This window comes from Octodon degus, unplaced genomic scaffold (assembly GCF_000260255.1).
Source record: "Octodon degus isolate 3935 unplaced genomic scaffold, OctDeg1.0 scaffold00107, whole genome shotgun sequence".
Classification (NCBI taxonomy): Eukaryota; Metazoa; Chordata; class Mammalia; order Rodentia; family Octodontidae; genus Octodon; species Octodon degus.
The window spans coordinates 2986436-3014055 of record NW_004524683.1 but is presented as its reverse complement, the minus strand read 5'-3'; the positions used below and the strand labels follow the sequence as shown (position 1 = coordinate 3014055).

The 27620-nt window shown below is 36.5% G+C and overlaps 1 protein-coding gene and 2 pseudogenes across 1 annotated transcript in view; all 3 read right to left on the bottom strand.

Moving 5' to 3' along the window:
• Positions 1 to 27620, bottom strand: part of Faf1 (Fas associated factor 1) — a 424408-nt gene that overhangs the window by 393983 nt on the left and 2805 nt on the right. The window lies entirely within an intron of this gene.
• Positions 4080 to 4174, bottom strand: LOC111818926 (annotated as a pseudogene).
• LOC105743215 lies at positions 10559 to 11450 on the bottom strand (annotated as a pseudogene).

Genomic DNA, 27620 nt, shown 5'->3' with positions numbered 1-27620 from the left:
AAAAAAAAAAACATGAAGTGGCAAGAATTAATTCCCCTAATCATTTTCTTTTATATTCTTTATTTTTTACCAAAATGTTTTCACATGCTCAGCACTTACCACTGCCTGTAATTCAACAAAACATAAACTTACAAATAATGAGACAGCAAAACACACAAAAAAACAAAGCTTATAGAACCTCTCACCAAGAGATCTGGATATCTGGATACAAGAAACAGTAAAAATTTTCTCAGTAAAGAAAAAATATTACCAGATGGAAATTCTAACCTATATAACAAATGAAAAATGCCTAAAATGGTAAATATAAGACTTTTCTTGTGTCTATTATTTAAAGACATTTAACTCTTCAAAACAAAAATAACAGCAGTAAATTATGATGTTTACAACATACACAGAAGTAAAATATATGACAAGAGTAAAATTAAACTTAGGAGGAAATAAATGAAAGTACATATACTCATAAGTCCTTAGAATATATATGAAGTGATACTATATAACTCACAATTGGCTGCATTAAGCAAACTGCATATACTAAAAGCTTTACATCAAGAGGAAAGGAGTTAAGAAATATAGCCAAATAAGATGTTCTTACTTGATAGTGTACAATTCTAAAAAATTCCTTCCCTATACAATTTAAGAACAAGAATGGCCACTAAAAAACTTCATGTAAAATTTGACAGGTAAACAAGAAAAAGATAGAATTACTGCTCTCAAAACAGTCTTGGTACAATGCCAGGCATGGTGGCACATAACTATAATCCCAGCCAGCACTCAGGAGGCTAAAGCAGATTGTTGCAAGTTCAAGGCCAATCTGGGCTACATTGTGAGCTCAAGGCCAGCATGAATTGAGTAGCAAGACCCTGTGTAAAAAAAAGGTCTAGGTACAGCAACAAGAACTACTGTACCAAAACAATATACTGTATATACTGCCTCCTTGCTCATCTCATTGACATGAGGTAGGAGAGCAACCAAGAATTTTTCCAGATTCAGGGCAATTTTCCTCAAATGCAAAAACCCCTAACACTGTACTAGCAAATCAAATCAAGCAATATATCACAGGATAATAAGTCATGACTAATCTGGGTTTCCTTAGTAATGTAAAGTTGACTTAACATTTAGACATTAATTCACATATTAAAAGACAAAAGAGAAAATCTATGACTATCTCACTAGAAGAAAAAAACGCATTTGATAAAATTTAACACATTCATGACAAAAACTTTTCTTCTTTTGACAGTACTGGGAATTTAACTTGGTGCATTTGCACTGAGTTAAACTCTCAGCACTTTGTTTTCTGTTATTTTATGACAGGCTCTCACTAAGTCACTAAGTTACCCAAGCCACTTGAACCTTGTGATCCTCCTGCCTCACCCTTCCAGGGTGCTAAGGTTTATAGGCATGTACCAACCAACACAAGCCGGTGAATACTCAGCCAACTAAAAATAGAAGGCAACTTCCTAATAGGATAAAGGATGTGTATATGAAAAGAAATAGCTAATACCCTATTCGATAATGAAAGACTGAATATGTTCTCCCTTAGGAATATGAACAAGGTAAAGATTTTTGTTGTCACCACTTTCATTCAACACTGGACTAGAAGGCCAAGCAAAAAAGGAGTAAAAGTCATAAAAACAAGAACCTATCTTAAATCAGAAAAAGCTACTCTTTAAAAAAAAAAAAACTAGACTAAGTACATTTTATAAGATCATGGGATTATATGACAACAGCCCACTATATCCTCAAAAAATTAAACCGAATGGGCCAGCCTGATAGCTCAGCGGACTAAAGTGCCTGCTTAGGCAGAGCGCAGCAGCCGGGGTTCAATCCCTGGTGTGCCATGCTGGCCCACCCATGGGGCATACAGAGATGGCGATTGAGACTGGGCCTGGTGGCTCACACCTGTAATCCCAGCACCTGGGAGGCTGAACACAGGCAGGCAGATCACTATGAGTCCAATCTACATAGTGAGACCCTGTAGACACTGTTCTAAATACAGAAAAAAAGAAAAGATCATATAATCTAGCAACTTCACTTTGTGGGTATTTACCCCAAAAGCATTACGGGATTCATTTATTTATTAACCTATACTCAAAACGGCATTGTCCATAATAGCAAAAACATAGACAAGACAAACGCTCACCAACAAAGAATAAACTATTGCATATAAATACCAAAGGATTTTACTGAGTCTTAAAAAGAGAGTGTGAAATTGATACGTGTGATAACACAGATGTACCTGAAGATATATTACATCAAACGAGGTAAACACAGAAGGACAAGAATCACATGATCCCACTTGTATGAAGTATAAGAAGTTGTCAAACTCCTATATACAGAAGAGAAATGGAAGTTTACAATACGGAGTTCAGTTTTCTGATGACAGATGATGGTGAAGGTGTACAATAAGCATGTACTAATACTGCTGAACTACAAGTAATATGATCAGAATATACAATAAATGTTTAAATTAAGAAATGTATTACAGAAAAAAAACACATGGCCATTAATTGCCCTCAAAATTATACTGCCCCACCCTCACTTTGAACATGCATACACCATCATTCTTGCCACGTTCTGAAGCAGTTCTTGAAGTCTTCCTTTATGAGTGTGTTTGGAAGGTATGATCAAAAATTCAGTGAATATTGCTGCTTAGTGACATTCACTGGAAGAGCAGGCTTGGGCTTGTAAAAAATATTATAGTGTTTACACACACACACACACACACACACACACACACACGCCTTATTCACTGGATCAGTGCCATGTGATTTCTGGCTCTTTTCTCCACATAATCACCATGGAGAGCTGGGAAGATAGCTCAGTAGCATAAGGTCCTGCCTATCAAGTGCAAGGTCCAGAGTTTGATCCCTAGTACCAAAAAAATAAAAATAAAAATCACAATGGAAATGTAGACATTTTGAACCAATTTAAGACATCCAAGAGCCATGACAGTGGCATTAAAGACACAGAAGAAGACTTCTAGAACTATTTCAGAAAGTGACAAGAACACTAGGTTAAGCATGTTAGATATAAGGGGCAATATTTTGAGAATGATTAATAGCAATGTATCATTTTTATAATTTTTTAAAATTTAAACACATTCCATTATTCAATACTACTTCGTATTCTTAAAATGGTAAAACAATGAATGCTATTTTATCACAATAAAAAGGCTAATATATAATTTTAGGCATGTAAATTTTTTAAACCAGTGTAATACAGACAGATGTTAGAGTTCAAAATAATGGAAGTTGGACATAATGGAATGGACCTACAGTCCCAACTGTTGAGAAAGCTAAGTCACAAGAACACTGAAAAAGTTTAGGGTTAGCTGGGCTAACAGAAAGACCCTACCCCTTAAAAGTAAAAGAATAAAGAAGTCAAAGCATCACATAATTCTGTATGGTCTCAGGATACTGACTAGAAGCAAAGGATGGATTTTGCTTATTTCATTTTCTTTGTTTCTTTTTGTTATTGTTGTTCTTGGCTTACACAATAGAAACGCATTTTTCATAATTCAGGAAGCTATAAATCCAAGATCAAGGTGGTGAGCAGAGTGCCTTTCTTCTGAAGGCACTTCTGCCTTTCTCTCATTAGCATGGAAAATGGTCATTTTTTTCCTGTGTCTTCATATAGTATTCTATTTGTGTCTACCTCCCAATCTTTTTCCCCCTTATTACTTATTTTTGAAAGAAAATTAACAATGGTCATTATATTAAATATTATATTAAATATTGTTATATTAAATATTGTTATAAAATTTGAATAAAAGATATTCAAAGTAATCTGGTAATCATGCTCAGATTACCAGATATATGCATGCAAAATTGATCAAATAATTTAGCATTAACTGTTCCTTTAGATTAACCCATAAAAATTAGTAATAGTACAAGTATCTACATATATTATATATATAATATATATAAAATTTTTCCCTTATCTCCTTCCCCCATCAAGTTGTTCTTTTCTTTTGAGCAGATTCTTTCTCTTTCACAGTACCTATTGTACCTTTCTGACTGTATTTATTCTTTCGGTTTCTTACACTAGGGAGACAACACAATGTTTACACATGTGAGTCTAAAAACATGAAATGATTCACAAATTTGCATCCCTGAGCAGGGTCCATGCTAATCTCTGTATCATCCCCATTTTAGTGTATGTGCTGCTAAAGCAAGCATGCCCTTAATATATTAACCTGAGTGTCAATTACACAAGTATGTTCATTTTGTACCAGTTCATCAAATTGCATTCCTAAGACTTCAGTTCTTTGTTCTCTGAATATTATACACTCAAAGCTTTGGGATTTTGTTTGCTTTAGTTAATGACAAATTGTGATTTTGCTGAGTAAGAATCTCAAATGTGCACACAGGCTGATTTTTCAAAAATAAGTCACCTATCTAGTAAGTAGCCCTTTTCCAACATATATATACTATACTTTTATTGCATGTTATCTATCTTTGGCATATAGAGTACAATTCCTTTAAAATGGTTAAAAATACTGGTTCCACTTTAAAATATATTCCAAAAGAAAGTCAATGTCTAATAATCAAGAAAATGAAGAGATCTAGGAAAGCAATATATGTACAGAAAGAATATCAAGAATTTAAATGCTCGCTTTTAAATCTTTTGGGTATATGCTCAGATCATACAGTAATTCCACATTTAATTTTTCGAAGGCACAATAAGCTCCTGTCATATACAAAGTCCACCAAAAAAATGTTTACATACTTTGGGAAAAGAAAAAATGTATAAATATTTTAGTACTAAATTTATTGAGTCATCATGAGATTAACACAAGTTACCTTTAGCCTCTACAATTACAAGAGGTGCTCAAACTGGTGGCCATAGCTTCCAGACATTTATTAGTATGACAAACTACTCCTTGTGTAACTTGGCCCTTAAAATTGCTACACGTGAATTTTCAATTTCTTCTCTAAGAGCCAACAGTATCATCGGTTTTTTGCAATACTCAACATCCTCTAGTGTTTCCCACACAAGGGTAATACCATCTATTGAAAAACATTTTTCTTTTCCTGAAGAATATACCTTTTTTTTTCCCAGACTGTATTTTTTGGTGAACTCTTTCTTATAAATTCATTTAGTATGAGCCAGGCATGATGGCATATTATGTAATCTAAGCACCCTAGGAGAGTGAGAAGGATCACAAGTTCCACCCAGTCAGGATAATTTAACAAATTAGCAAAACTCTGTCTCAAAATAATAAAAACACTTAAAAGGGCTGGGAATGTAGCTCAGTACAAAGGCCCTGGGACTTTTATCTCTAGTGCAAAAATTACATATTACTTCTAGCTTTTCCTTTTTAAAAAATTCAAAGAAAGTTATATATATAAAATCATTTTTCTGGTCTTCATGACATTTTTCTGCCTTGTTAAAAAGATCTATTCTCCATGTCAAAGCATTTCTGAAGTATAACTGCTAATATCAGTAGTATTAATATTTTTCTCTTCACTTCTTTTCTTCCCTTTTCTTTAGAGGTACCACAGATCCAAACCAGGGCCTCATACATGCTAGGAAAGCACCCTACCACTGAGCTATATACACTTCCACCTTATATTAATAGTTGCAAATAAAAGTATTATGGGTTGCCTGAGCCTGATAGCTCAGTGGACTAAAGCACCTGCTTAGGAAGAGTGCAGCGGCCAGAGTCAATCCCCAGTGTGCCGTGGTGTGCCCTGCGGTGCCATGCCAGCCCCGCCCGCCAGGCTCGCTGAGACAGCAATTGAGACTGGACGTGGTGACACACCTATAATCCCAGCACTTGGGGGGCTGAAAACAGGAGAATCACTGAGTCCGATCTACATAGTGAGACTCTGTAAACCCTGTCCTAAATACAGAAGAAAAAAAAAAGTACTATGGGCTGGAGGGATATTTTGGTTTTGTTATTGTTGTTATGTACAAAGGCCCTAAACCTGGGCATTTGCACTGAGTTACCTCCCTATCCCTTTATCATGCTTTGAGATAGGATCTACATGGCCAAGTTTCCCAAACTGGCCGGGAACTCCTAATCTTCTTTCTGTAGCCACCCAGAGTACTAGGATTACACATGTGCATCACCAACTGAAAATATTTTGTATTTTTTTAAAATCTGATTAGGTATTCTAATTTAAAAACCATGAGGGCTATCGAAATGACCAAGGCAGTTTTCCTTTTGTCAAAACAAGGAATACTTCCCATTATTGGAAAGTCAAACACTCAACAATACTGTCATAAGACTATCCAACAATAAATATTTCATAGTTTTAGAATTTGAAGTTATTTCATGAAGAAAAATGAAAGAGATGAATTCAAAAAGTATTACCTAAATTTTTATGTAAGTAGAGCTATACCCTGGTGTTTTGTTTGTTTGTTTTTTGGTTTTTTGCGGAACTGGGGATTAAACTCAGGCCCTCGTGCTTGCCAGGCAAGCGCTTATTCTACCAAGCCATCTCTCCGGCCCCTATACCTTGTTAACAACAAAGATATATTCTGAGATTTGAGCTGCTGTACAATACCATGAGATGGATTTAAACCTAGATAGAACATGATGTGCCCTTTTGATGCAATCAAGACATGCTATCATTACAAGATGTTTGATGGTTGACAGTGTTTACAAGGTATACTGTTGTAATTGTATAAGTAGGAGTATACATTCTAAAATAATAATAAAAAGTATAGTACAGCAGATACATAAACCTGTAAAATTGTTGCCCATTATATCATCAAGTATTATGGACCACACATCATTGTATGTCCTATCTTTTTATGCTACTGGCAACATGGTAGGTTTGTTTACACTAACATCAACACAAACAAGGAGCATAGTCTGCACTATAATGTTACAATAGCTACACTATCACTAGGAAATAGGAATTTTCCAGTTCTACTGGAACTTTGTCAGCACCATTACATATGCAGTCAATTGTTGACTGAAACATCACAATTTGGTGCATACAAATATTATCCAGACATTCAAAAATAGATACATTAACAATCATTAATGTTTTATGAGTTTATATAAACCAGAATATTTATTGAAGAATTTTTATTAACATTCCTCAAAAAAGAAAAATTCGGCAAATTTTTACACATTGTGTATAGAACATCTTTTGATAGCAAAGATCTAGATAAGAGATTCATTTTAAGAGCTAACAGTCTTCTTTCTATCCACAAGAGGGAGCAAACATTTAACATATCTTAGAAATTTCATTACACACGTTTTCACATGAAATTTGAAAGGAACAGTAACTGAAAAACTAGTAATAAAACTACTAAAAGTATGTACTAAGTGCCTATCATTTACAACATAAATGCTAGAGTCTTGAAATACAGGTTTCACCGCATTTCAGGAAACCATGTACTTGTAGAAACATATAAGAAAAATAATAAACAGAAACTAATCTTAAGTTAGCTGTCTTACAACATTACTATAAATTACCATGTTATTATTGTAAGTATTCACCCTACCAGCAATATAAATGATATAAAGACTAAAAAAATAATTTACAGTCAAAAAAATCTAAAAGGCAAATAACAAGTCATAGGCAATTTATTGAAGAATCACAGAAGGCAAGGTAATGTATTTCTTTTCTTAAAGTAGACTCCAATAATCTAAACCACTTTTTCTTTTTTTTAACTGAATAATAAATTGTTTTACTTAAAAAATAAAATCAAATTATATGCCAAAAATATGTAAAGATTATTAGTTGTCAACCTTTTCTTTTTTTTTAGTTTAATCAAAATACTAGCAGATTAACACTCAGGGAAATTTGGGGCCACAGTTAATGACAGAATATTTGAGGAGAAGAGTCTCTTTAAAATGTATTAGTGAAGGGGCCGGGAAGATGGCTCAGTGGAATAAGCGCTTCCCTGGCAAGCGCAAGGGCCTGAGTTCCATTCCTGGTTCTGCTAAAATAAATAAATAAATAAAATGTACTAGTGAGTTGCAAAATCACTGCCAACATTGAAAACTCTCAATCACACCCCATAATGATATTTTAATACAGCTATTCTCATGACCTAAACATACATGGATTCAAAAAGGCTTTTTTTCTTCATTCATTCAATAATGAAGTAAAGGGTGAGCTCAGGACAGCTTTCCAGTTAGCTGTGTTTATATAAACACAATTTACACATACAGTATCAACAGGAAGATATACTGGCAGGAAACAAGATATAGTTCTTTAAAAAGCCAAGTCTGAATCAAAGTTCAACTGGCTCCAAACACAAGCCTAGCCATTTAACTCGCTCAGTGTCTTTAGAGATGTTATTAGCTTCTCAGAGCCTCAGTTTCTCACCCATACAAAATAATAATTATAAGGCTGTTGAAGGACTAGTAATAATATAGGTAAAGTGCCAATCATTATAGCTCAAATAACTTCATTTTAAACAAGAAAAAGAAAAGGTCACATGACATACTCAGGCTTAGAAAACAGTAAGTTTTTTTGTTTCTGCTAATACACCTTATTTTGAAGTTACCTGGTTTGATATTAATTAATCACACCAAGTCAGGCATGTTGTCACATGCCTATAATCCTAGCACTCTGGAGGCTGAGGCAGAGGGATTGTAAATTCAAGCCCAACTTGGGCAACTCATCCACTTACTAAGATCCTGTCCTAAAATTTAAAAAATTTAGAAGAACTGGAGTGGAGAAGCTCAATTAGAAAAACTGGAGTGGAGAAGCTCAGGGTGAAGGCACTGTAGTTCAATCACCAGTATATGTAGCAAAGCAAAACAAAACAAAACAAAAACAATCACACCAATTTTATTATGATTAAGATCTACATGGTATCTTTTTCTTTTCATTTCCAAAATAAATGATCTTTATATTTCATGTTTCTGTTATAAACAATAAGATCAGTCCTTTATTTCCATCTCTATTATTGTTTAGTCTACTCATATCAAAGGTAACTACTAACATAGCTGAGTTTAAGTCTACCACTTGCTTTTGTTTTCAACCTGACCAGCTGTTTTTCTTCTATTATTTCTTCATGTCTGCATTCACTAGGGGTTAAGCATGTTTTATTATTCCATTTTAACCTTCTACTAGCTTTTTTTTCTACTAGCTTTTTAACTATATTTCTATTTATCAGTAGTTGTTCAGAAATACAAAAAGTATCCATGACTTACCCATCTACCTTGTCCTAATATTACCATACCCCACACAATGTAACCTTATAAAAGAAGTCCATTAACTTTTCTTTTTGCTACTGTTGCCATATATACATATATATATATATATATGTTTCCACATAATAGTTTTCTATTCACTCACATAAATCCCACTTCCAGTATTCCATAGATTCATGTTTCCATCTAGTATCATTTCTCTACAAACTAAAGAACTTCCCTACTGTGTTACAAGCAACAAAAAGTGAACTAATTTCATGTCTTACTGCTGGGAAATTTTAAGTCACAATCCATTCAATATGTATCAAAACTGTAATCATACTAATAGTAATACACTGCAAAACTAGGGGGAAAGTCCATTTTATTCTACTTCAAATTCTGGGAATACTGTTTCATTACCAAGATTCACCTTTCAGGTACACAATTAGCATATAAACACACTCACTTTAGAACTGTGGCCAAAGGAAGACAGTATGCAATGTGTTAATTATTGAAATTGTCCTACCAATTTGATTTGAAACTGTCTCATTGCTATGTGTCTGTCAATAAAATTATGGGGGGAAGAAAGAAAAAGAAAAAAGAACTGTGGCCAATATGAGTCAGGTAGTGAAAGGAACCACGGATTCAATTAAGTAGCAAGTAAGTTATCAATCTCCTTTGAGAAACTGCTCCTAGTTTGCCTAATCCCTGAAAGAGTTAATATTGTTGGTACTAATACCAACAAGCCTACTAAATACAAGAGAATAATCAAAACATATGGTGACTATTTTAAGTTATTAATAGATTACTATTAATCCTAAAAATACTCCCTCTCATTTAGAACATACTTATCCCATCATTCTTTTTTTTTAAATGCAAACTAATCCTTTATTACAGAAATATAAACAAATGTAACAGCAAACATTTGCAAGCAAACTATACATTCTGACTGCCATCAGTTCAGATCTGAGGGCAGAGCATCTCTATAAAATGAGTTTCGGGGGCTGGTGAGATGGCTCAGTGGTCTAAAGCACCTACTTAGAACAAGCTTAGCAAAGCACAGGGACCGCGGTTCAGTCCTCCAGCACCACGTGCCCGCCAGCCCCGCCCCCTGGTGGACTGAGCTGGCCACACACACACACACACACACACACATAAATAAAATTTTTTTTTAAAAAATGAGTTTCGGCAGTTTTGCTATGGAATACAGAAACTTTTACTACTGTAACTTTTACATAATCTTAGCATTCTGTGCACTTCTATTACTAAAGGTAACCTCCTTTATTACTAAAAAACCAGCACCTTTTGCCTGCCAGTGACAGTATCTTTAAAAGTCAACAAATAATAATTGACAGTTTTTCACCTACTTCCCTTTTTCTTTACACTTGAAAACACCCAGACTCAAGCTCTGAACAGTGACCTTTCCTTCCCATTTGCACCATGGAAAGCGCCCTACGCAGCCATCTCCATCTTAATAGCAGGATAGGGATTGTCCCTTCCAGCTGGAAGTCTTCAGCTGTAAAGTCATTCTCTCAACTTTTCGAAGGATTTTGAGCTTTGGGAAAGGCCTTGATTCTTGTTGAAGCTGAGTTTTCAGCAGCTCAATGTGATTCAGGTAGATATGTGCATCTCCCAAAGTATGCACAAAGCCTCCTGACATGCGCGACCAAGTAGGTGAGCAGCGCGTAGCTGACGATGTTGAAGGGCACTCCCAGGCCCATATCCCCTGACCACTGTGGTACGGCTGGCAGGACAGCTCCCCATTCACCACGTAAAACTAGCACAGGGTGTGGCAGGGAGGCAGAGCCATCAGAGGGAGATCTTTCAGGTTTCAGGCACACATGATGATCCTTCTGTCATCAGGGTTGGTTTTGATGGTGTTGATCACGTTCTGCAGCTGGTCATCTCCTTGACCTGAGTAATCTGAGTCCATACCTTCGTAGTCAGCCCTGAAATGCCTCCACTGGAAGCCACAGACGGGGCCCAGGTCCCCCTTCCTGGTGGCTAGAAAACCCCAGGCTATCCAGGAAATCCCGGGACCCATTGGCATCCCAGATCTTCACTCCTTTGGATGACAGCTCCTTGGCATTTGCATATCCCTTGATAAACCACAGCAGTTCCTCCAGAACACATGCTTGGTGGTTAGCAAGGGAAATTCATCTCACAGGCTGTAGCGCGCTTGCATGCCGAACAGCAACAGCATGCCAATGCCGGTGCCAGTGCTGGTGCCTGTGCGGTCATCCTTGCGGAAGCCACCACACAGGATGCACTCCACCTGCTACAGGTACTGCAGCTCCCCGTGCGGCACGCATGGCGTCAGGAGCTCAGGGCCCGAAGCAGGCATGGTGTGCAGCTCCTGGAAGCTGTCTATCCCATCATTCTTGATACTTTACTAAGCAGTTCTGGAAGTCCTCTTTCATGTCTTTACAAGGTGTGATCAAAAACAGTTAAAAGCAGGGTGTTGTGTGGTCAAGCATGCCTATAATCACAGCACTTAGTATTTCAATAAATATTTCAAAAAAGTTGCATCTTTATTGAACGTGTATGGAATGTACCATTACTTCCATAGCTATATGGTAAAACTACTACTTAAATTGCATTTGTACTCCAGTAAGTATTATAAGTAATGTAGAGATGACTAAGGCATACAAGAAGATGGACAGATCTTTATGAAAATACTATACTACTTTTTAATAAGGGAACTGAGCACCCTCAGATTTTGGTTTCCAGCAGGGGCTGGAACAAATCCCCAGTAAATACAAACATATGACTGTATGACACAAATATAACACAGAGCTGACGTTCAGTAAGTTTTTGTCAAATGAATGAAAACAGTGTTGGATAGTATGTAAGTTTCATATTCCTCCCAGCCTCACATCACAATACATGTAAACTTACTCAAATATTTGCTGAACAACTGAGTGGCATATCGTCAGTACATACTGATTTAAAGCAGTAAGAATCAAAGACACTCTTTCTTTGTTGTTGTTTTTTTTTTGGGGGGGGGGCAGAACTGGGGATTGAACTCAGGCCCTTATGCTTGCCAGGGAAGCACTTATTCTACTGAGCCATCTCCCCGGCCCACACACTTTTTTTAATTAAGGATTGTCACTAGTACCATCTAAACTCTGCAATATACCTATCTCTCTTATCCTAACACAATTCCAACATAAGAGATATTTGAGTAAACATTTTGTGAGGTAAGCTCAGAACATCCTACCTGGAATTGCTATAGCAAATGGAAAACAACTAAAAGCCCTAAGTCTACAGTTACATACCTACCCCTGGGCAACAAATAGCAACTGCAGGATGCTCCTGGCCAAGCAAAGTGAAGGAACTCAGTAAGAATGAGCAGGAAAATGAGTCTTAGGGTCAGCTATCTATAGCTCCAGTGATGTTCAAAGGATAACTCTGTATTAAAACTAATTCAGGATGCCTTCAGGACCTGATCCCTAGAAATGTCAAACTTCTGCTACACACACACACACACACACACACACTACACACACATACACTGCATGGGTTAAAAAAAAATAAACAAAAATCCTTGTAACAGATGTACCAAGAATGTAAGTGATCATTGTTTGGCATATTAATATACCTCATTTTGACATAATCCATACTGAAACTTTACCTATTCTCCACACATACGTAAGTATGCAGACTAAGAATTTCTGCCATATTCCCATTCTTAAAGCAAATGAACTATATTTAAATAGTATTATAATAGCCTGTTCTATTAGTATAAAGGTCAGGCAGGATAGCTCAGCAGACTAAGTGCCTGCTCAGGCAAGTGCAGGGACCAGGGTTCGATCCCACATTCCACACCAGCCCCATCCCCAGGCATTCTGAGCTGGCCACTGAGTACAGAGTGGTGGTACACTCCTGTAATCCCAGCTCTGGGGAGGCACAAAACAGGAGGATCACTACAAGTTCAAGCTGCATAGTGAGACCCTGTGCCAAATATATATAAAAATAAAGTCATTTTAAAGTCATATCATTATCAATACAAAAAAATGATACATTCTCTTATTTTATTTTTCTCTTTCTTTTTGCTTAATATAGCAATATGTCTTATATTCCTTTTCTGATTTCAGCTTTTGTTAAATTAGTTAAAAAGAAAAATGGCAGAGCCAGTGAGATAGCTCAGTGGACTAGGCACCTGCTTAGGCAAGCAAAGAGGCCAGGGCTCGATCCACATGCCATGCTGGCCCCAGCCCCAGGAGTGTTGAGCTGTGACAAAGTCAGGCATGGTGGCACATATCTGTAATCCCAGGGCTGAGAAGCTCGAAAACAAGAGGATCATTACAAGTCCGAGCTGCATAGTGAGGCCCTGAACAAAATATATTTAAAAAAGAAAAAGAAAAATGGCGGGGACACGTCTTTCCACAATAATACTTATCTTTAATTGTCTTTATTTTAGTATAGTTAATTCCTTACAAGTTACCAGTATTATCTTGTTTAGAAAAATAGATGGCTTTTCAGAAATTTTTATTCCAAGAATACAGCTAAGGCATTTGGCAATTTAACTAGCTAACTAAAATGTTCAGGGTGGGGGGCAGCAGCTCAGTACCATAGGATCTGGTGCTTAGGGTACACAAGGGCCTGAATCTAAACTAATAGAAAAAGGGAAGGAAGAAGATAAGGAGGAAGAAAAGAAGAAAAAAAAAAAAAAAGGAAAGAAGGGGAATGTCTAGTGGCAGAAATATGAAAACACAGCAACACATACCCCAGAAGTGGTCAGGGAGGAATCTAAAATTTTCAAAATAAAGCTTTTTGATCTTGTTGTCCCTTCTGTCCTGATCATTACTGAGGAACTGATCCTTACTGAGCAACTGATCAAGAAAAGGTGACCCTTTCTGAGGCGAGCTACACTCAGTGAGCAAACTGACTAATATGTGTGAACTAGAAATAAACGAAGGATGTACAATCTCAAATCTTTGAGACTGGCTGTCCCAACATTCACTGTTCATCCATACCTGTGGATGGGAGGAAACATGAACAAGTTATCAAATATCTTGACTACAGCTCACTGTTGAGCAGCTTTTGAAATAAAATGTACATCACAGTCAGATCCCAAATAGTCCAAAAAATCAGAAGCATAACAGATTAATTTCTAGGACCAGAATCGTATGGCCAGAGCTAGGTGACTGGATTGGAACAGGAAAAGTGAGGTGCCAATGATAGCTAAAAGAAGTCCAACATCCTATAGATTCTTTCTGCTAGAAGCACATGGGGCCCCTTGCATTGATTTCTCTCATCATGTGACAGAGGAGAAAACTTTTGGCATGAGTCACAACCTGGCATGAAATGGTACCCTGTATGCCAGAAAAAGTCCTTTATTTTATGTTCAATTTATAATGGTTAATGACCTGTCACATCTGGTGCAATGATGAACACAGACAAAAATGGCAATGTAGGCTCAATCTGACACTTGATTCCAGTGTGCTTTATCAGAAAATGGACCCTACTATAGGATATCTACATGAGTGACTTAGATGGTCTAGCATCAGTTATACTTTGTTCCTCCTACAGTGTACAAACTTAAAGAGCTTTTTAATCTACCAATCTATAGTTTTCTAAGTGGCAACCCAAAACGCCTGTCATTGACAACAAAGGTCAGTAGAATACATCCAAAACTGACAATATTCCCAGAAAAACAAGGAGAAAGTCCTTAGCATTAAGACAAAGTTATATTACCACAATTAGTTACACTGATAAATGTAAAGTGGGATACAGAATACAGTAAGAACATAATCAGAAGTTGAAGTACTAAGACTTCTTAATAACCACCATTGCCACACACAGGTTCAAGATAAACAATCAACAAACTAATTTTTTGGGGCTTTTTGCTTGCTTGCCTGCTTAGTTATTTTCCTCTGACTCCTCTATTAGCCTCATCAAAAAATCTAGGAATATAAGAAAAGCTTTACTGTTCTTTCTCTATTCCAAAAGCTTCAGAAACATGAAGAAATTTTTTTAAAAGTATAGTTTGTTTTAATTTGCTTTTTTAAACTTTATTTATTTATTTATTTATTGTTAGTCCATATTTGCCACACATCAAGATCACATCCATCTTAGGGAATTTGTACCTGTACGTAATATATCTTAATTCTTTTTTTCCCCATTCCTCTTCCCTCATCTTTTATCCTTATTCATTTACTTTACAAAGGTAACAGAGTAAAATGCAGTACTTTTTAAATTTTCCTGCTGGGTGAGATACAGAATACAATAAAGTAATCACAAGTTGAAGTACTATGATTAGTGGCACACACCTGTAATCCCAGCACTTGGGAGACTGAGGCAGGAAGAGTGATGTGAGTTAAAGGCCAGCCTGGAATGCAAAGTGAGCTCAAGGCCAGCCTGAACTGCATGGTGAAACCCTGTCTCAAAAGGCAGAAACAAAAAGCAAACAATAAATTTTCCCACTATATAACTGTAGTTATATAGCTACAGCAGTACAACAAAGAAAACATGTTCTACCAGATGACCCAAAGAGAAGCAAGCCATATTCATTTTACAATACTCTAGGAATCCCATTTTCTATTTAAAATTCAAGTAAACTTCATATATATTTCACAATAATTTTAAGAAACTATGTACTTTTTCCCAATAATCCTAATAAATCAATGTTATAAGACATTCACATTTTTTTCTGTAAGTCTGTTTGTGAGATGAGGTCTTCTTGCTCTATTATCCAGGTTAGCATCAAATTTCTTTTCTTTTTTTTTTTTTTCTTTGTTTGTTTGTATTTTAGGGAAGGGTCTACAGGGTGTTCAGGGTCTCACTACTAGTTCAGACTCATAGTGATTTACCTGTTTACAGCCTCCCGAGAGCTGAGATTACAGGAACACGTCACCACGCCCAACCTAGCCTCAAATTTCTGAACTCAAGCAAGCCTCACGTCTCAGCCTTGCAAGTACGTAGGACTATAGTTACGTACCACCATACCAGGTTTATTGTAAAATGTTGAGTACTACCTATCATTCCCATTTGAGATCAAACACACCTGAGCTCCAATCCTACCCTTGTTACCTCTTATCCATAGAAATGTAACAATTTTCACAATGAATACTGCCCAGACCTTAATAATGACCTTGAGTTCTGATTCAAGAATAAAGCAATTGCATCTATTATCAGTCCAGTCTGCACGGCCAGTGCAGAGGCTGAACAGGCCCAAAACTGAACAGACACAATCAGTTCTCAACTGGGCTGCACCATCAGTGAATCAAGCCCAAGGTTAAGGGGAAATTTTTGTGTGAAGTGAGGACTCTACAAAGTCAGTGGCATTGCTTCAGACAGTGAAATAGGGAACAAAGTTTCCTCCAAAGGAAGGGCTGTGCCATAAAACATTATGTACTCCATCTCTCAGGCAAACCAAAGTTCTAATATGTTTGCTTTCTATCCATAAAGTTGCAAATTTGCCTCCATTCACTCAAAAATATAAGTACACATCTGTAACTGCTGTCTTACCTAGGACTATCTCAACTGCTACAGTGGTGAGAACCTGAGGCTGACCTCCAGATGAGGGGCGGGGGAGGAGGGGGAAAACTAGTCAAATACTTAGCAATAACCAGAGGAAAATTCAAACAACTGTCTTTGAACCTGCTTCCTGGAATTCAGTCTACAATTGCCTCCCCAATACCACCTACCTCATTAATAGGCAATAAAGAAGAAAATCACTTAACAATTTGGTCAGCATGTTCCTACCAATTCCCACAGGCTTCCCCAACTCCTGTTACCATGCTATGAGACCCTCATCTCTCCTCCAAAGATCCTGTGTCTCAACATTTGCTACTTGTTACTAAAACTCTTAACAAAAGAAGAGGTGAGATTTACCTTACTTGAAAGCTAACATAGGGACCGGGGAGATGGCTCAGTGGAATAAGAGCTTCCCTGGCAAGTGCATGGGCCTGAGTTCAATCCCTGGTTCCACCAAAAAAAAAAAAAAAAAAGAAAGAAAAAAGAAAGAAAGCTAACATAGGGCCACAGAGATGGCTCAGTAGAGTAAGTGCTTGCCTAGCAAGCACAAGGGCCTGAGTTCAATCCCTGGTTCCGCCAAAAAAAAAAAAAGAAAAGAAAAGAAAGAAAGCTAACAATTTAGTCTGCCTGTGCCACATGTGCTGGCAGAAAACATTGAACTCCCAGGTCAGAAACAATGAACTGAATGATCCACAGCCATAATCAGTAGTCCAAATATCAGCATTTTCTTGTACTGATTCTCCAGTCCCATTTCCCAATGAATGCCATAAAGTAGAACACACATTTGTACATGCAGTGGACTGTACTACAGAAAAGGAACTCAGAGTGCAGAGAATCTGAATCTTTCCAGTATGTGTATCTGCCTTTCACTCCAGAGATATTACCTCAAGAAAGATATACCACGGAGATACCATAGAGAACTACATCACCACAACCCACCCAATGCACAGTCACTGTTAAGTTAGATATCAAAGGCCTAGCACAGCATACAAAGCAACCCCAGCTAGAAATTAATATTATTCTACCCCATTAAACTTCAAATATAATAAATAAGTAAATAAACTTGAAATATGACTGCTCAATTGTGTTTGCACCTCACTTTAACTAGATGCCAAAAGATACATTTAAAATTGACTTCGAAAAACAAGGTTACCTTCCACCACTGCAACCACTGAAGAACAGTAGCCATGGCTCTATGCTATCCTATGGTCATGGGCCTCAACAAGGGCCACTAGGTGACTAAGAATGTAAGCAAAAACAGCCACTGTCGTGAACACCTCCTTAAACACACCAAGTTTGTGTGGGACATGATCCCAGAGATGTCGCTTCACCCCCTAAGAGTGACATGCCGTGGAGCTGCTCAAGGTCTCCAAGGACAAACGCACCCTCAAGTTCATCAAAAAAGGGTGATGTGTCAGGGAAATAGCTCAGTGGAGTAAGTGCTTGCCTAGCAAATACATGGTTCTGAGTTCAATCCCTGGTACCACAAAAAAAAGAAGAAGAGTGAGGATGCACATCCGTGCAAGGAGGAAGTATGAGGAGCTGAGCAACGAGCTAGCTGCCATGAGGAAGGTAGCCGCCAAGAAGGACTGAGACCCTCTGGAATAAAGTCTTGCAGAAAGTTTTTTTTAAAAAACCTCAATCACTATTTTTCTCTTAGAGAAAAACAGGGCAGGGAATCACAGGGCACATGATAAAAAGCTTTCCTGTCACTGACACTCTTTTATTATAGCTAAGTATTAGCAAATCCTAGGAATCAGGGTGAACTGCGAAGAACAAAGAAAAAAAAATTCAAGTGACTCAAACCTAACTCTAAAGCGATTAAGATACACATCACCTCAAAACTCTTTTGCCTTCCTTTACAAACAAGTTGATATTTCATTCTTCTAATACCAGTAATTCCCCTATAATCATAAATAAATATAAAGATATAAGCAGTCTGTTAACTGGCCTGCTTTTTTGAAATTATCTGTCAAAATGATGTTTTTTTTAATGTATTTAGTACAGGTTCTACAGGGTCTCACTACACAGATGGGACTCCTAGTGATCACTGTTTTCAGCTTCCCAAGCACCGGGATTACAGGCTCACGCCACCACGCCCTGTCTCAATCACTACCTCAGCACACCCCGGGCACAAGGCAAGCATGACACGCTGGGGATCGAAGCCCAGTCCCTGAGCCTGCCTAAGCAGGCACTTTAGCCTGCTGAGCTATCTGGCAAGCTCTCAAAATGACTTTAAACTGAACTAATGATTAACGGTAAACAATTTTGATTTGAAATTTAAATTTCTGCCTTAGAAAGCAATTTGAAGCTAGGTATGGTGGCACATGCCTGTAATCTCAGCACTCCGGAGGCTGAGGCAGGTGGTTTGGAGCAAGTTCAAGCAAGGGCAGCCTGGTCTACAAAATGAGTTCAAGGACAGACTGCAGGAAAACCCTGTCTTAAAAAAAAAAATCAAAAGAAAAAAAAACAAAAAACAGAGTTTGAGGACCAGACATACAGCTCTTTGGTAGAGTATTTCTATCTCACATGCACAATGTTGTAGATTAAAAACCCAGCACCATATATACCAAAAAAAAGGAAAGTTAAAGAGTAAAACTATGATCAAGAAGAGAATGACACCACAATTTAATAACTGTATTCAAATTTTCTAAGACTCTTGGCCTCAAGCCTAATGTCTTCTCATATTACCTAACTGAGCCCCTCCAGTAAAGCTAAACTAGAAAGGTGTTTTGCACTTCTCTATATACAGGTAACTTGAATAAGATTATTTGAATTTTTATTTTTTCAGCATCAGCTTTTATTATTCAAAATCACACTGACAAATAGAAAATGTATAAAAATGTATAATTCTATCCTGTTTGTACCATAACAACCTAGACAAACAGCCTACACTAAAAACTATTCACTGAGTACCTCTTACAACATACTGTAGGAACAGATGGTTAAGACTTAGGCAGTTGCTCACCTGAAGAGCTGGCAGTACCGGAAAACCATGTCAACTGATGACTGACAATCTAACATGACTCAGAAGAGAAACATGTACAAGATACAGAAGGAGAAACTATTCACCCCAACTGAGCACAGAGTATGAATATTATAAACCAAAGATAGATGGTAGGCTTTGAAAGATGAATAGAAATTTTCCAGTGATGCAAAGGTAAGTCAAAAGACATGAAACAGCCTAAGCATCAAGTATACAATAAAATACTCTATTTTCCAAAGTTACAAAAATCACCAATATCGGCCAGGGAGATGGCTCAGTAGGATAAGCGCTTGACTGGCCAACGCAAGGATCTGAGTTCAATCCCCGGTTCCTCAAAAAAAAAAAAAAAAAAAAAAAAGTTCAATTTAGTTAGAAAGATCAGACAGATACATAAAGGCAACCCAAGCTTAGATTCTAAGTGTCACAAAAATGGCAAAAAAAAAAAAAAAAAAAAATCACCAATATCAATGGTTCTCAAGCACAATTCTTAAAAATTAAGTGACATGAGCATAAAGTAGGAATCGGATAAAATCCAGATTTGCAAATCTGCAGATCTGATCCCACATCCACTAAATCAGAAACTTTGAGACAGAAGTCTTATGGTCTAACAAGCCTTCCCAGTTATTCAGATGTAAACTAAAGTTTGAGAACTACTGATTCAGATCAAGGTTTCTCAATACTATCAAAATTTAGAACCAGAAAATTCTTCAAGTAGGAGGGGCATCTTGTGCATTATAAAATGCTTAGTAGCATCCTTAGCCTCTAGGAACTAAAAATCAATGGCACTCTCCAGCTGTAACAGTCAAAAGTTTCTCCAGACGTTGCATAATATTCCCTGGGGAACAGAACTCACCAGTGATCTGGATCAGCAAACCTTCATATAAAAAGGCATCGCAAATATTTTAGGCTTTGCAGGCATGCCATCAACTATTCAACCCTGCTATTAGGGATAAAACTGGCCAAAGACAACATGTACACAAATATGAGTGGCTGCTCCAATATAACTTCATACCAAAACAGGTGATGGTCTGACCCTCAGACTACAGTAGTTTGTCCACGCCTACCCTAAATCAATTACCTGAATTATAATTAACATTCCCAACCCCAATGCTTCCAAGTAATTATCTAGACTGTATTTGGACTGCTCTAGTGCCTCTTAACTTAGACAGAACTCAGGCAGACCTTCTTTCTACAGTTTGAGTAACTGAAGCAAATAAAGTCTAAAGTCTTACTTAGAGAACTATAGCCAAAATAAACCACTACAGCTACAGCTAGTATACCTACCAATGTTCTAACAACTAACCCATTAGGAGGCATTCAAATGTTTTAGCCTTGAAGTCACTAAAACCTAGAAAGAAAGGTCTGTCTGTCTCTGTCTCTGTCTGTCTCTGTCTCTCTGTGTGTCTGTCTATGTCTGTCTGTGTGTGTGTGTGTCTCTCTCTCTCTCTCTCTCTCTCTCTCTCTCTCTCTCTCTGAAATTCTCAATTACTTACTTCCATCATGGAAGCAAGAAAGCAAACACAGGCAACAGGTAAACAAATGCATGTAACTATATTCCAATAAATCTTTATTTACCAAAACACGTAGAAAGTTTGCAAAACAGTTTGTTAATCCCTGATGTACAGAGACCATAAAAAGCCAAGCAAACAATAGGCATCAACAAAACTTTGCTCAGCAAATACACTCGTGTTCATTTCAAGGCTTTTAACCATTTAAGAGCTAAGCAGCATGACACTAAGAGTAGCTTAAGAATGACCAAAATGTCAGCTTTCTCTTCATTCCTTCTTGTATGTCTGCTACTTGCCAGGCACCATGTTACTACCTAACCATTAATTTATTAGAAAGAGTCTCACTGTTTGCCTGGCTTATGTAGCAAACCTGTGGGCTCAAATGATCAACACTCCTGTCTCAGCCTCCCAGATAGCTGGAATAACAGACACCCAAATATTTCTTGTTAATTTATTGCATACAAAAGCTTCCTCACCTGGAGAAATTTATGAAAGCAGGTCTGTTTTCCTTAAGAATGCAAAGCTACCTGAAAAATTAGCTATCCTATAAGCTACAAAATAAACACTCTAAAATGTTTCTAGACAAAATCTTGTGCCAAACCAACCCATAAGCTTGAATGATTCATTATACAATGGAAAAATAACAAGCTTAAATAGATGTCAGAAGTCCTCTTGAAAAAACACATGTTTTAAATTCTCAAAAAGGAAAATAGCCAGGGATATAGCTCAGCGGCATAAGCACCTGCCTGGCAAGTGCAAGGTCCTGAGGTTGATCCCCAATACAAAAAAAAAAAAAAAAAAAAAAAAAAAAAAACTTTAAAATAACATCTAGAATCAGTTGAACACTTTATATATCAGACACCAGTTCTAATCACTTTCAATGTGTTAACTCATTTTTTTCTACGAAGAAACTGAGGCACACAGGTATAAAGACACTGGTCAAAAATTATGTAAGTGGCAGAACGATACTTAAATCCCAGTGGTCTGAAAGTGAAAGTCATATCCTTAATCTCTATTAAATAAACTAATAGTTAATACACTATTAAACTTCAGTCTACATGCCAGAACCTTATTTTCCCAACAACCTACAATCCAAGTATTTAAATAACAAGACTTGTTCCTCTAATAAAGATAGAAAAGAAGCAAAAAAGGGGCAGGTAACAATGTTTCTTTGTGGCCAAAGTATTCAATCACTGTGAGAGATTACCCAGGGAAGTCCAAAAGTATTATCAGTGAACACTGTTCCTTACTTGAGTATAGCCAGGATCTCTTTCTATATTATTAGCAATAGAGAAACAAAAATAATAAAATATAAGACACCAACATGTGAGACTAAATGGTTATATCACCTTTTTATTCCCAAAGAAAATGTTTATAGGGCAGGCCAAATAACTCAGCCAACTAAAGCACTTGCTTAGACAGGTGCAGGCACGGGGATTCAATCCCCAGTGTGCCATGCCAGCCCCACGCCAGGGGCACTCTGAGACAGCAACTGAGACTGGGTGTGGTGGCGCGTGCCTGTAATCCCAGCGTTTGGGAGACTAAAAACAGAAGGATCAGTAGGAGTCCTTTCTGTGTAGTGAAACCCTGTAGTCCCTGTACTAAAATACATTAAAAAAAGAAAATGTTGATTAAATTTTAATCTTAGAGGAAAAGGAAATTAACATGACATTAATCATAAGGTGAAGGGGATCCAGTATCTTGGATTTAGATAGAACTCAAAAAATCAGGTCTACCAAAATAAAAGACTCAGAAGAAATGCAAAAATAGCCAATAGATACCTGAAAAAATGCTCAACATCTCTGGCCATCAAAGAAATGAAAATTAAAACAACACTAACATTTGGTCTTATGCTTGGAAGAATAGCTAACACCAAAAAAAAGAAAAAAGAAAAAAGAAAAAAGAAAAACCCTCTGGTTAGGCTAGGGTGAGGATTATCCTTCTACATTGTTGGCAGAAATGTAAACTAGTTCAATCATTCTGGACATCAGTATGTAGATGTCTCAAAAAACTAAAACTAAAAATTTCATTCAACCTTGCTATTCCTTCTCGGTATGAACCCAAGAGTTAAAGACATCATACTACCATGATACATGCATATCTATGCTTACAGTACCACATTTATTAAGCTCAATCTTGGAAGTAGCCTCTATAGCTATCAATAAATGAATGGATAAAGAAAATTTAGGGGTCAGGGAGATGGCTCCATAGAATAAGTGCTTGCCTGGCAAGCGCAAGGGTCTGAGTTCAATCCCTGGTTCCACCAAAAAAAAAAAAAAAAAAAAAAAAAAAAAATTTAGTATTTATATGTGGTGGAGTATTACTGTGCCATAAAGATAAATTGTCATTTGTAGAAAAATAGATGTACTTTGAGAGTACAATGTTAAGTGAAATAAATTTGATATACAAGCTTAAATATCACAAAACTTCTATTATATGAGAAGTTCAAAGTATAAATAATTTTAAAAATAAAACAAAAGATAGGCAATAGGAAACAGGGAGATAGATCTTTTGCAAATGGAAGAAGGGATCCAAATGGAGGAAGTGACAGCAAGGGGAAGAAAGGGGAACAAAAAGAATTAAGAGATATGTTAAGTACATGTACCTAAGATGAATGTAGACATTATATACAGCAAACATGTACTAATAATAAAAAAAATTAAAGGTTAAAGGGGTGTTGAGAGAAACTCAGTTTTTTGGTCCATCTAAAACAAAGTAAGAGGTAATTAATATTACTAAAATTATGTGACAGCAACTGCAACTGTTTGGATAACTATTTCCACATCTGTAAGTAAACCAAATAAATCTCAAAAGTGTATTTTATCAAATAATTTTTGTAAAAAGAAACAAAAGCTGTTAAAGAATTCTACAATTACTAAAAGAATAAGATTTGGAACTTTCGCCTAAATGCATCTGTTATAGAACCGTTAAAGGAGGAGGGATTCTCATGATTCATCATTAGTGCCTGTTTTTGTTCTTGTTTGTTTTTAAACCCAGAAGATTCCTTTACGCCCTTCCCTAGTCCTATCCAGACGAAGTGTAGGTGTACTTAACTATTCTGTTTATTCTTTTACCAGTAATAGAGTGTGCTAATATTATATATGTTTTAAGCTGATTTTTCGTAAAATATTCCAAATTCTAAACTTACTTGCTCAGATCTAAATTTAAAAATAATTAAGTACAATGTTGGCACTCTCTTCATTCAAAATTTTGGTGGTGCAGCCACTATAGAAAACTATAGGACAGTTCCTCAAAATTTTATAAATAAGAACATTATGTGATTCAGCAATTTTAATTCTGGGTATTTTCCCAAAGGATTTATTTTTTTTTATAATCATTTTTTTAATTATTTATTTATTATTTTTATTTATTGTGTGTGTGTGTGTGTGTGGCCAGCTCAGCCCACCAGGGGGCGGGCTGGCTGGCATGTGGTGCTGGGGGATCGAACCGCAGTCCCTGTGCTTTGCCAAGCTTGTTTCAAGTAGGTGCTTTAGACCACTGAGCCATCTCTCCAGCCCCTTCCCAAAGGATTTAAAAGCAGGGACTCAAACATATCAGCACACGAATGTCCACATGAGAATGATTCATAATACTCAAAAAATGGAAACAGCCCAGATGTTCGTCAAAGATGAATAGGTAAGGGCCGGGGAGATGGCTCAGTGGAATAAGCGCTTCTCTGGCAAGTGCAAGGGTCTGAGTTCAATCCTCGGTTCCACCAAAAAAAAAAAAAAAAAGATGCATAGATAAAATCTGATATATACAAATAAAAGGACACTATTTGAGTATAATAAGAAAGAAAATTCTGACACATTACAACACAAATGAACTTTAGGGACCTTACACAAAGTGAAATAAGACAGTCACAAAAGGATGAATACTATATGATTCTACTTATATGTGGTTCCTAGAACAGTAAAATTCATAGACAGAAAATAGAATGGTAGGGCCAGGGAGATAGCTCAGTGGCATAAGCACCTGCCTGGAAAGTGCAAGATCCTAACTTTGATCCCCAGCACCAAAAAAAAAAAAAAAAGAGAGAGAAAAAGAGAAAAGAAATAGAGGGGGGGCTGGGGAGATAGCTCAGTGGAAAAAGTGCTTCCCTGGCAAGCACAGGTGCCTGAGTTCAATCCCCGGTCCCGCCAAAAAAAAAAAAAAAAAAATAGAGTGGTGGTTGCCATGAGCCAGGGAGAAGGACTGAGGGGAGTCATTGTTTAAGGGATACAGTTACAGTTCCTTAAGATGAAAAGTATAGTAATGGTTGTACAGTAGTATGAATATATCCTTAAATGGAAAATGTTAATCTATGTACTCTAGCATAAATCTTTTTAACTGAGGACAATTTGGAACAGAATTGCTTCATAGTACCTACAAAGCAAGTTCATCTACCTACAATGTCCCAATCCTAACTCATTAAGTATGAAATATAATCTTCCATCCACTCATCACTTCTCCATTTATTTCAACAGAAGTCTTACTTGTGGAATTGAAATAGATACAAACTCAAAAGAATTCAAAATCCCTTCTCAAAGCTTTTCCATAATTAAACATTGTATTACTGGAACCATTATCTAGCAATAGTCAAAAATCTGACACTTATCTTTAAATCTCACCAAATTCTAAATTATGTTCTTGGGCCACAGAGATAGTGCAGTGGAGTGTCTGCCTGCAGGTGCAAGGTCCTGAGTTCAATCCCTGATACCACAAATAAATAAACAAATTATGTTCTTTTACAAAGATACCGTGAGGTCAATAATTTCTAACATTGCCAGATAAACAGTGGACCCAATGCTATTATGGGCTACTGGACTCTTTTAGAATATTTTGCTGAGTTTACACACCTATAATATTTAATAACAGAACTTAGAAAAAATGGGGTATGCTGATGAATGTCTATTTTGTATCTGTGTATTCAAAGTGGTTAGGATAGATATATAGTTGCATTCTCTTAATGAATAGAATGATCTGTTCTAATGGTGTCTGTAAATAGGATCACAAGTCCGCATCTTGTACAGCAATTAACCACTAAGAAGAATATATGCAGTGTATTATTTGTTGAAACTGTACTTCCGATTTGATTTGAAACTGTGTCATTGCTGTTTATCAATAAAATTTTGAAAAAAAAAAAAAACTAAGATACTGTGAGTCTCAAAACTATCACTGATTCCTACAATCATATAACAAAATATAATTTTAATAAATATACATATGAATAAACAAGAAATATAATGTATTCTATGCACTTCTGTGTGGGGAAAGTGATTTGTCCAGCTGCAGAAGAAACCAGTGTCAGGCCGGGGAGATAGCTCAGTGGATTAAAGCACTTGCTTAAGCAGACACAGGGATTAGGGTTTGATTCCCAGCATGCTCTGCTGGCCCCACCCCCACAGCATGCTGAGATGAGGATTAAGACTGGGCATAATGGTGCAAGTATGTAATCCCAGTGCTTGGGAGGCTGAAAACAGGAGAATCACTAAAAGTCTGATCTGTGTAGTGAGACCCTGTAGACCAGGTAGTACATAGTAAAAAAAAAAAGAAAGAAAGAAAGAAAGAAAGAAAGAAAGAAAGCAAGCAATGTCATCCAAGAATGTTCATGACAAAGCTTAAGATACAATCTTTAAAATAAATTACCTTGTTTTCCTATAACTAGATTTATTTTTAAGTTAATCCTAAAAATTAGAGAACATGAAAAAATAATAATCCTTTTTAAATTAAGGCTATGAAAACAAACTGATCGGATACCTTCATTTGCAAGGCAATTACAGGCTTCTAAACACACAAAGGTTAACGTACTTAACATGTATAAGTTTTCTAATTTTTTTTAATTCATCAGTATTTTCTTACCTAGTTAAGAACATAAAATTAACTGACCATTTAGTAAACAACTGGTTCAGCAAATGTCACAAGTTATTATTTTCCATTTATGAACAATTTTGGACAGCACACACACACTCCATTGGCCTAAAAGACCACTCTAATGCCATTCAAGTAAAAGAAAAATTTATTAAAATTTATTAATGTACTCAAGTGTAGTGCTACTCACCTATGATCCCAGCACTCTGGGACAATGAGACAGGCACAACCTAGTCAACCTAGAAGCTTAGCAAGACTGTCTCAAAATAAAAAATAATAAACTTAATAAAATAAAGGACTAGGGATGTAACAGTGCTAAGGTCCTGGGTTCAATTGTCTGTACTACCAAATTAATTATTAGAATATACATTTAAATGATTAAAATAATTATGTTGGTTTCCAAGCAAAAACTGGTGCACTCCAGAAAATATTAATTTTTCGTCTGAATAAAGAACCCTAAATCTATTCTAATTTTAAATGTTTTTTCATCATATTCTATAGGGACTTAAAGTTCAACATATCAATACTTGATGAAAGATACCTGTTCCATGTTATGCCTAAGATGGTTGATATTCAGACAGACAGTGAGGTTGAGCTTAACAGCATAGGTTGTATGGTAATAACAATAAGCTTGTCTTCTGGATGGTTAACAACCTAAGTTTGCAGACCAAAATTAGAGAAAAAGGAG